At 38.1% G+C, this 10,598-nt stretch overlaps 1 protein-coding gene across 3 annotated transcripts in view; it reads left to right on the top strand.

Annotated features, from left to right (window-relative positions):
- LOC114589761 (uncharacterized) overlaps window positions 1–10,598 on the top strand; it is a 498,312-nt gene that overhangs the window by 249,912 nt on the left and 237,802 nt on the right. The window lies entirely within an intron of this gene.

Raw genomic sequence — 10,598 nt, 5'->3', positions numbered from 1 at the left:
CACTCTCTAGAAATTTTGTGAGAATCACCTGACCAGATTCAGACAAAATTACTCTGTAGAGACCCTTTTCATAACCCACAAAAATGCCTCTGGCATTCTTTACTCCACCTGGAGCTTCTGTCCTTACATGAGACCCAAAAACCTTCAAATGGGCAACAGAAGGTTTTCAGAACAGCTTCTCAAAAGGAGAACTTCCCAACTCTTTTGAAACCTTTCTCAACCACGTATAACAATATGACATTAGCGACTCCGCCCAGAACTCATGTGGCAAATGTGAACTAAGCAATTGCGCATTCATCCCTTTCTGCAATTCTTTGTTCACCCGTACACAGACACCCCTGTTCCACGCTGCCGCTGAAACAGCAACCTTGTGCCTTATCCCTTTCTTCTGCAGGAACTCCTGAAAATCCTGTAAAAGAAAAATTTGCTTTTCATCTGTGAAAAGACAATCAATGTTAGCATCATGCATATTTTTAACCTTGTCACAAAACTCCTGAAACCTTTCTAAGGTTTCTTGTGGTTTCTCCATCATAAAAACCCAGACATAATGAGAGAAATGATCCACACACACAAGATAATATCTTGCATTGCCTCTAGATGGTGCTAGAGGACCTATCACATCAGCATACACCCGCTGAAATGCTCTGTCGACCCTGGTCACCCTTCTGGCATCCGTCTTGGTCACACCTGCGAGAGAAATCATGTTAGACTCAGATGAATTACATTCCATGTAATCACTTTGATCAAAAGTCAACAAATACAGTCCATCTTTCTCTTTGGCAGAAAGATACAACTCTCCATCTTTGAAGATCTCGCAGCTTTTGTCATCATAGGACAGTTTCAGTCCTTTCTTTGCAATCTGCGAAACACTCAGCAGATTGAACTTCAACCCAGGAACCAAGTACACATTGTCTATAGTCAAGTCCAGACTCTCAAGATACACAGTCCCAATCCCCAATTTGAACACTACCGTGGAAAAAAGAGTAATCTGGGATGCAAGCAAAGCAGTCATGAGGGGGTTTCTGATCCAACAGAATTCAATAAAGAAGAGAGCCCAAAATGCGAAAAAAGAATTTTTTTGGGAAAAAAATAAAAGAGGGTGAGAAAAAACTGAGAGCGAAACCCAATTCACAAGAGATCCTGAGAGAAATAAAGTTACATCAAGTGCAGTACATGAAGATGATAAACCAGGAAACTGAATGGAAAATTAAACAAATGAGACAAAGGACTTTTGAATCGGCAAATAAATGTGGGAAACCGCTAGCTTGGCAGATGAAGAAAAGACAAAAACTTAATACTATTACTAATTTGGAAGTGGAAGGAAAAAATATCCAGAATCCAGTGGAAATTAGGAAATGCTTCCAGAGGTACTTTAAACAACTATATACACAGGGGCCACAGAAAGAGTTTGACATAGACCAGTTTTTGAGAACAAATGGATTACAAAAAATCTCACAAGAAAATAAGATAATGTTGAACCATAGAATTACGGAACAGGAGGTAGAAGGTGCCATTCAGAACATGCAGCTGGGAAAATCTCCAGGGCCGGACGGCTTAACCTCAAAATACTATAGAACTTTGAAGGATTGGATAATTCAACCACTAAAGGAGGTTTGTAATGAAATTCTGGAGGGGAAAAAAGCGCCAGAGTCGTGGAAAGAAGCATTTATTACACTTATACCGAAAATTGAGTCTGAAAAGACACAACTTAAGAACTACCGACCCATATCCCTGTTAAATGTGGATTATAAATTTTTTGCTGACATTTTGGCCAAGGGGTTAAAAAAAGTATTAAAGGAAGTGATACATAAGGACCAAGCTGGCTTTCTTCCAGGCAGACACGTGTCTGACAATACGAGGAATATAATTAACATATTGGAGAAGCTGCAAGAGGATATCAATACAAAAGCAGTTTTAATTTTTGTGGATGCCGAGAAAGCCTTTGATAATATTTCTTGGAGTTTTATGAAGAAAAATCTTCAAGGGATGGGGGTTGGTCAAGGGTTTAATAATAATAATAATAATATCTTTATTGTCATTGAAAATGGTATAAGTGCAATTTATTCAGAGCAAAAGGCTAAATTAATAGTCAATAATGTGGTAACAGAGGAATTTAAGATAGAGAAAGGGACACGACAAGGCTGCCCAATTTCCACTTTACTTTTTATCTTCGTGCTGGAGGTTTTGTTAAACATGATTAGGAGGGACCATCTGATTAAAGGCATAATGGTCGGAGCTAAACAATATAAACTGAAAGCTTTTGCAGATGACCTAGTTTTGACACTACAGGAGCCAGAATCTATTTTTTTAAAAAATAATTTTTATTAGTTTTCCAAACATATAATAAAGACAAACAATAAAACAAAACAAAACATACAAACATATAAACATGTATAATTTCATAATCTTATCTTCCTGCACCTTGCTTCCCGGACTTCCCCATACCTCCCCTTTTCTGCATCCTTGTTTTTACCTTTCTTCAGCAACCCTCCAACTGATTAATTAATTCACTTTCATTCTAATTTCCTTAACTAGCACCAAATCTAGCACCAAAAGAATATTAGAACTGATCCAAGAGTTTGGTCAGGTGGCAGGATTTAAGTTGAATAAGTTCAAAACCAAAGTTCTTGGGAAAAACTTAACAACGACCGAAAGAGAGAGGTTTCAGAATGAGACAGGTTTAACAGTGGTTAAGAAGGTGAAATACCTGGGGATTAATATGACAGCTAAAAATGGGAACTTATTTAAGGACAATTATGAAAAGTGTTGGTCGGACGTTAAAAGGGATTTAGAAATATGGTCAAATTTGAAGCTTTCCTTGTTGGGTAGAATTGCTGTTATCAAGATGAATGTACTGCCAAGAATGTTATTTCTGTTTCAATCGTTACAAATAATAGATAAAATGGACCGTTTCAAGAAGTGGCAGAGAGACATTTCTAAATTTGTCTGGCAGGGCAAGAAACCCAGAATAAAATTTAAAATATTAACTGATGCTAAAGAAAGAGGGGGATTTGCCCTGCCAGACCTTAAACTTTATTATGAATCAGCAGCTTTTTGCTGGTTGAAGGACTGGCTGCTTCTTGAGAACACAGACATACTGGATTTAGAAGGTTTTAATAATGTTTTTGGATGGCATGCATACTTATGGTACGACAAAGTTAAAGCTCATAAGGCATTTAAAAACCATATTGTCAGGAAAGCACTGTTTAATGTCTGGATACGATATAAAGACCTACTTGAAAATAGTTACAGATAGGTAGCCGTGTTGGTCTGCCATAGTCAAAATAAAAAAAATTCCTTCCAGTAGCACCTTAAAGACCAACTAAGTTAGTTCTTGGTATGTGTGTATCTGAAGAAGTGTGCATGCACACGAAAGCTCATACCAAGAACTTAGTTGGTCTTTAAGGTTCTACTTGAAAATAAAACCCCAAGGTGGTTATCACCAATGGAGGCAAAGGCTCAAAAAAGGCTCAATATGGAGGCCAAGTGGCCGAAATATTGGGAGATTTTGGAGCAAGAAGGAGACAAATTGAAACTGCAGAGTTTTGAGAAATTAAAAGATAGAGTGCAAGATTGGCTTCATTACTATCAAATAAGAGAGGCCTATAATTTGGACAAAAAAAATGGCTTCCAGGTAGAAAAATCAAAGTTGGAAACAGAACTGTTAGATCCCAAAACTAAGATACTTTCAAGAATGTATAACTTGCTGTTAAAATGGAATACTCAAGATGAAACGGTTAAATCTGCTATGATTAAATGGGCACAGGATGTTGGATGTAATATTATGTTTGCTGACTGGGAACAGTTATGGACCACAAGTATGAAATTTACGGCATGCAATGCCTTAAGAGAGAATATTATGAAAATGATATACAGGTGGTACATGACACCAGTCAAGCTTGCAAAAATCTATCATTTGCCCGATAATAAATATTGGAAATGTAAAGAGACTGAAGGTACATTCTTTCACCTTTGGTGGACGTGCCCAAAGATCAAGGCCTTCTGGGAGATGATCTATAATGAAATGAAAAAGGTATTTAAATATACCTTCCTGATGAAACCAGAGGCCTTTCTCCTGGGCATAGTCGGCCAATTGGTGTCAAAGGACAGAACTTTCTTTATGTACGCAACAACAGCAGCAAGAATACTGATTGCAAAGTATTGGAAGACACAAGACCTACCCACCCTGGAAGAATGGCAGATGAAGGTGATTGACTGTATGGGATTGGCAGAAATGACTGGCAGAATCCGTGAGCAGGGAGAAGAGTCGGTGGAAGAAGATTGGAAGAAATTTAAAGACTACTTGCAGAAATACTGTAAAATTAAGGAATGTTAAAATGATGTTGGATGGAAAATAAGTGGTATTGGTAAAAAGCTTTTTAAGAATATGCAAGTATGGATTGATAATGGTTAAAAATATATATTTACAATAGGTGATGATATAGAGTTATGAAAAATGACAGAGGGTAAGGATTTGCTGAAAGGACTTTTTAAATGGGAATACAAAAGGGGAGGTGTGAGGAGGTGTCAAAGAATCAAGGAAATGAGATAAAGGATGATTGAAAGATGGAGTTAATTTTAAAGTTTTTCTGTTTTCTTTTTATATTTAGCTATTGTCATTTCTTCTTTTTTATATATTCATTTTTATGTGTGTTTTTTCTTCTTCACTTTTTTATTGTTTTTAGATTGTTACATGATTTTTGTGAATTGTATCGTGTAATTCTATGTCTGTTTTTTAAAATCTTAATAAATATTATTTAAAAAAACAAAACAAAATGATTTCTTCTCTGCCTTTTGTCAATTGTATTCCTAATATTCTTCCTTCGTCATCTTTAGGTAGGATTTTTGCACCTATCTTTTGGTATATATACTGGCTCTGTTCCAGTAACAAGAAGCCGAAAGCACCAGCCTGAAGATGACGAGTGAGACCTCGTCGAAACGTCGCCTAGACACCCCAACTTTTACACGGGAAGACACCCGAGGACACCAAAACCTGCATATATATATATATATATATATAACTATTCCTCTCTTTTTGGAAACATCTGAAGCTATGTATTCTGTTCCTAATTTCTTATCTATCAAAACTCTGTCATGTTTCTTTGCTATATGTGTTTCCTGGAGACCAATGACATCCCAATTTTTCTTTCTTAAGATACGCTCACTTTTATGCCTTTTTACCTTATTGTTCAAACCATTGATGTTCCACGATATAATGTTCAAATTCATGATATAATGTTCAAATTTTATTAGACAAAAAGTCAAATATCAACATCAAATATGAAGCTGCACTTAAGTACAATAATATAGTTGAGGGAAACTCTGCTTTGTTATTATCCTCCTGGACTTTCCTTTCCTTCTCTTTCTCCCCCCCCCCCCTCAATTTTTTTTATTGGCTTTCACATTTATCACATAAAAAATAAAAAGAAAAACATTACAATACATCACAATACACAAAAACAAAGAAAAACACATAAATAATTTTTACTTCCAAATCCTAATTTCATTTCATTGATAACTGACTTCCTTGAATCCCCTCTACCTGAATTTCATTATATCACCTGTTTAGCAGTTCTCCACATTCATATTTCTAATAATATTAACTTCTTTTATTTACTAACTTCTCCTTTATTAATATTCTAATCCTTATTCTACCCCTAAGTCTAATTATCACTTCCAAGAAATTTCTCCTTATCTTATATTACAATATTTAGCTAAATAGTCTTTAAATTTCTTCCAGTCCTCTTGTGTCTCCTTTCTGGTCATGGATTCTTCCAGTCAGGTCAGCCAGCTCCAAAAAGTCCAACATCTTCATCTGCCATTCTTCTATTGTTGGTATCTCTTGCGATTTCCAATTTTTGGCTAATAAAAGTCTTGCCACTGTAGTGGCATACAAAAACAGTCTAACATCTTTTTTGGGCAATTCCAGTCCTATTATTCCAAGTAGAAAGGCTTCTGGTTTTTTAATAAATGTATTTCTCAACATTTTTTCAACTCATTATATATCTTTTCCCAGAAGTCTTTCACCTTAGGACATGTCCACCACATATGATGGAAAGTACCTTCTTTTTCTTTGCATTTCCAACACAAGTTATCATTTGTATGATACATCTTTGCTAATTTCACTGGGATTAAGTACCATCTATACAGCATTTTCATAATATTTCTTTTAATACAGGACATGCAGTAAACTTTCCAACTTTTCCTTTCCAAGAGAGCTTTATATCTTATCCATACATTATATAAAGATTTTCTAATTACATGATTTTTAAAACCTTTATGAGCCAATATTTTGTCATACCATAAGTATGCATGCCAACCAAATACATTGTCAAATCCTTCCAAATCTAACACATCAGCATTCGCTATTAGAATCCATTCCTTAATCCAGCAGAAAGCTGCTGCCTCAAAATAAACCTTCAAATCTGGCAGGGAAAATCCCCCCCTCTCTTTTGCATCTGTTAATATTTTATATTTAATTCTGGGGTTTCCCCCCTGCCAGATAAATTTAGACAATACTTTCTGCCACTCTTTAAAACGTCTAACATTGTCAATAATTGGTAAAGTTTGGAATAAAAAGATCTTTGGGAATACGTTCATCTTAACCACTGATATTAGGCCCATTAATAACAATTTTAAATCTGACCAGATCTCAAGTTCTCTCTTAATTTCATTCCATAGTTTCTCATAATTATCTTTATATAAATTCAAATTTTTCACTGATAAATTCACACCCAAACATTTCACTTTCTTCACAAAAACAAGGCCTGTCTTTCCTGAAGTATTTTTCTCTCCTCATTATCTATGCCCCCCCCCCAACACTGGTTTTGCTCTTATTTAACTTGAATTCTGCTACTTGTCCGAACTCCTGAATCAGCTCCAGTGCTTTCACTGCACTGGAGTCTGGGTCTTCTAAAGTTAACACCAGATCATCAGCAAAGGCTTTTAACTTAGATTGTTTAGAGCCTACTGTTATTCCTTTAACCTCTTCCTCTTTTCTTAGCATATTTCGCAAAACCTCCAGGACCGAAATAAAAAGCAGAGGGGAAATTGGGCACCCTTGCCTGGTTCCTTTCTCAATTCTAATTTCTTCTGAAACCACATTATTAACTATAATTTTACAGGAGAATGAAAGTTGAATGTATCCACTCCCTTTGTGGCGCAATCATGGAGTTTAGCCTTCCCTCCCTGGGAGGTCCGCTTCCAAGAAGACTTTCCCATAGTCAAATCTACCTTTTTCAGGACTCTCAATTCAGTCAAATTCTCCCCCCTTTCCCCTGCAGAAAGCAGGGTTTAAAAAGTTTCCTTGGGAGTTTTAACAAGTCTTTTAAATTTGCGGCTTCAGTCTGCAGTAACTGCTTTCACTTTTATTTCAGCAGAAATAGATCGACTTCCGTAATGTAAATCCCTTCCGATCCAATTGATTGTCCAAATTTTAAATCCTTTTTTTTACTCACAATATCCAATCCTGAAATTTGGTCAGAGAAATTGGTCGCTTACCATCGCCGGACTCTGGAGCTTCACGCAATGAAGCAAGCGAGTAGATTCCACAGTACCCACATCTCCAACCCCACTTGCTCTTGGGGCTCTTGGGTACCTGTTGGAACACCAGGTCCTCAGAACGCTGTGAGGTTTTTTCGGGGTTCCGCGATGCTCTCGCAGTCACCCCACACTTCAAAGAGCTGGGGCTCTTTCATCTGAAAGAGCTCCCATCTGCCATGAATCGCACAGCCAACCGGAAGTCCCTTCTCTTTCTTGAGCTGTACCCCCTCCCAGGTCTCTTTTGTATTTCCACCAAAAATTTCCTAATTCCTCTGGGGATCGAATGGTCTTTCTTCTGTCTTTGTAGGTGAAGAAAATACCTTCGGGAAATTTCCGCTTGTATCAAATTTCATTTGTCTTCAACACCTCTGTCAAGAGTCTTGTATGTTTGTCTCTTTTTCAACAGACATTTTGGGATTTCTTTGTAGATTAGAATATTTCTCCCGTCAATTATCAACTTTCTTTTTTGCAATATCTTGTCTTTCAGTAGTCTTGAATTAAGGAAAACCATGCAATTGCCATGTCCCTTAAAGGTCTTTCCATGGTCTGCTTTGATCCTAAAGATCAATGTCTATTGTAAACTGATCCTCTTGTACTCCTAGCCAGGCTGCCAACTCTTTTCTCATTTTTGCTTTCATGTCCTAATTTGGTGTTTCAGGAATCCCACAGAAGCGGAGAATCAAATCTCTATGATACATTTCTAAGATTGCTATTTGACCAAGCCTTTCTTCCTGTATTCTTTTCAGTTTTGCAATATCACCGTTTATTGCATCTTGTTCTTTTTTCAGCTCTTTATATTTGTTTTGTAGTTTTTTGTTGGTTTCCTTTGTTTACTAGCTCTTGATTTCAAGTCCTGGACTGATTTTTCTTTTTCTAGATTCTAAATAGTTAAATGCGGCCTTTGACTCGATCTCACGAGTCAAACTTTGGGCTAAACTCAATGCTACCAACATTGACAAAATATTACTATTCTTGATAAAAAGCCTATATAAAAACTCCAAGTTATATGTAACAACCTCAGTAAAGGGGCAACTAATTGGCCCTGTACCAGCCACCAAAGGAGTCAAGCAGGGCTGTATTTTAGCCCCGGCCTTATTCAACTTATATATAAATGACATGGTCAAATACCTAACATCCCCGGAGTTTCATGCCCCCAAACTGACCGAAAAATCAATTTCAGCGCTCCTCTATGCGGACAACGCAGTTCCCTTAGCACGAACTAAAGTAGGCCTCAAAAGGCTACTAAGAGAATTCTCAGCCTACTGCAGGAGAGATCAACTGGTGGTCAATCACCAAAAAACCAAAGTCATGGTCTTCGCTAGGAGACCCAGATATCACAGATGGGAGATGGACAATCAGCCAATAGAACAGGTCAAAATTTTCAAATACCTCGGAGTAGTTTTCCAGTCAACAGGGGCCTGGGAGGCGCATCATAAATATGCTAGGGAAAAAGCATCTCAAAGCGCCAAAATACTGTCTCGCTTTTACTTTACGAAGGGGGGCAGACATATCCCAGCAGCTCTGGAGGTCTTTCAAGCAAAACCCTTGGTGCAATTACTCTACAGGGTCCAAATCTGGACGGAAAATCATTGCCGCACACTTGAAACGGTCCAGTCTAAATTCTTAAGACAGATTCTAGCCGTTCCACCATGTGCACCAAATGCGGCCCTACGGCTGGAGACTGGCCTCTTCTCCGTCGAAACCCGAACCTGGTTAAGAACATTCAGCTATTGGCTTCGCTTAAATTTAAACCCATCCGGACTACTACCTCTAGTAGCACGAGATGCTCATAGAAGTAGGTGGTCCAAAGTAGTGCATCAAAAACTACTTACATGTGGCCTCCAAGCACAGCATCTCTTGAAAATGGGTCTCCCCAAGGCAAAAACCATCATTGACCAGCACATGAAGGATATTGAGCAGCAGAATAATCTGGCCTATATTAATAAATTTAGTGCTTGGTACGCTTATCTGCCCCCCTCCCACTTTGATTTTCGGGCACCTTATTTGTCTACCTTAACCATTCCAAAACTCAGGTGGGCCTTTACACTGGCCATACTAAATATGTTACCCTCAGCTGTTCTTGAAGGTAGATATCAAAAAATTTCATTCGAGAACTGGCTCTGCCCCTGTGGAGCTGGCTACGTAGAGACTGTGTCACACGTTCTCTTGTCTTGCTCCCTATATAAAGATCTCAGGGACGAGACCATCACGCTGCTCCTATCTGCCATCCTGGGCCGCTCTTGTGAAGCCAAATTGTTCTCACTCCTAGCCGACCAGAACAGCTCGACAACAGAGAAGGTTGCCAGATTTATCGAGCAATGAGACTGAGAGCTGCTGTCTGAATGACATCAGTGTCGTCACCCGGATTCCTCGCCTAGGATCTTATTATTATCATTATGTTTTATTATCATTTTATTACCTCTGCCAAGTTTTAAGTACTGAGATTATTAATTTATCTGCATCTGGTTATTATTATCTTTCTCCCTGTCCTGACCATCCCTCCGAGGTTATATTTATAATCTTTCAATCTGGCTGGTCTATTTACTTAACCGGCCTGGAACAATCTTCCAGAGAAAAGGCCGCCGCCCATGGGACAGAGGGTCATTGATGAATGATAATCCAGCTTCTTCCTAGGGTTTTAATAGGTCATAAGATTTTATGGTAATTATATTTGTAATGTATTCTTGTCGGTGTTTGTCCTTGATGCTATGGCCTGTCGGCTACGCAAATAAAGTTTTCTTCTTCTTCTTCTTCTTGGTATTAGTTGACATTTTTATTTCTTCTCTATATAAACACTGATGTCAGGATACAGGAAGCTTCCGATTCTAAGCAGCTGCCAGGGTTGGAAGATGGCCTAGAGCAAAGAGAGGGGAGGTTGTCATGGAAACACTCTCCCAGAATGTAGGTGAAAGGCCGAACTCCACATAGCCTCTCAGAAATGGCGGACCAGCCTTTGAGTATTCAAGAGCGTGGGGGGGGGTACAGGAAAAAGGACACAATTCGTCACAGAGTACGAAGAGAAGTTTCTTCCCACGTTGCATTTGTAGGATGAAACG

This window comes from Podarcis muralis, chromosome 4, assembly GCF_964188315.1.
Source record: "Podarcis muralis chromosome 4, rPodMur119.hap1.1, whole genome shotgun sequence".
NCBI lineage: Eukaryota > Metazoa > Chordata > Lepidosauria > Squamata > Lacertidae > Podarcis > Podarcis muralis.
Note: the sequence above shows the minus strand (reverse complement) of the source record. Positions and strands in the feature narration are given on the sequence as shown.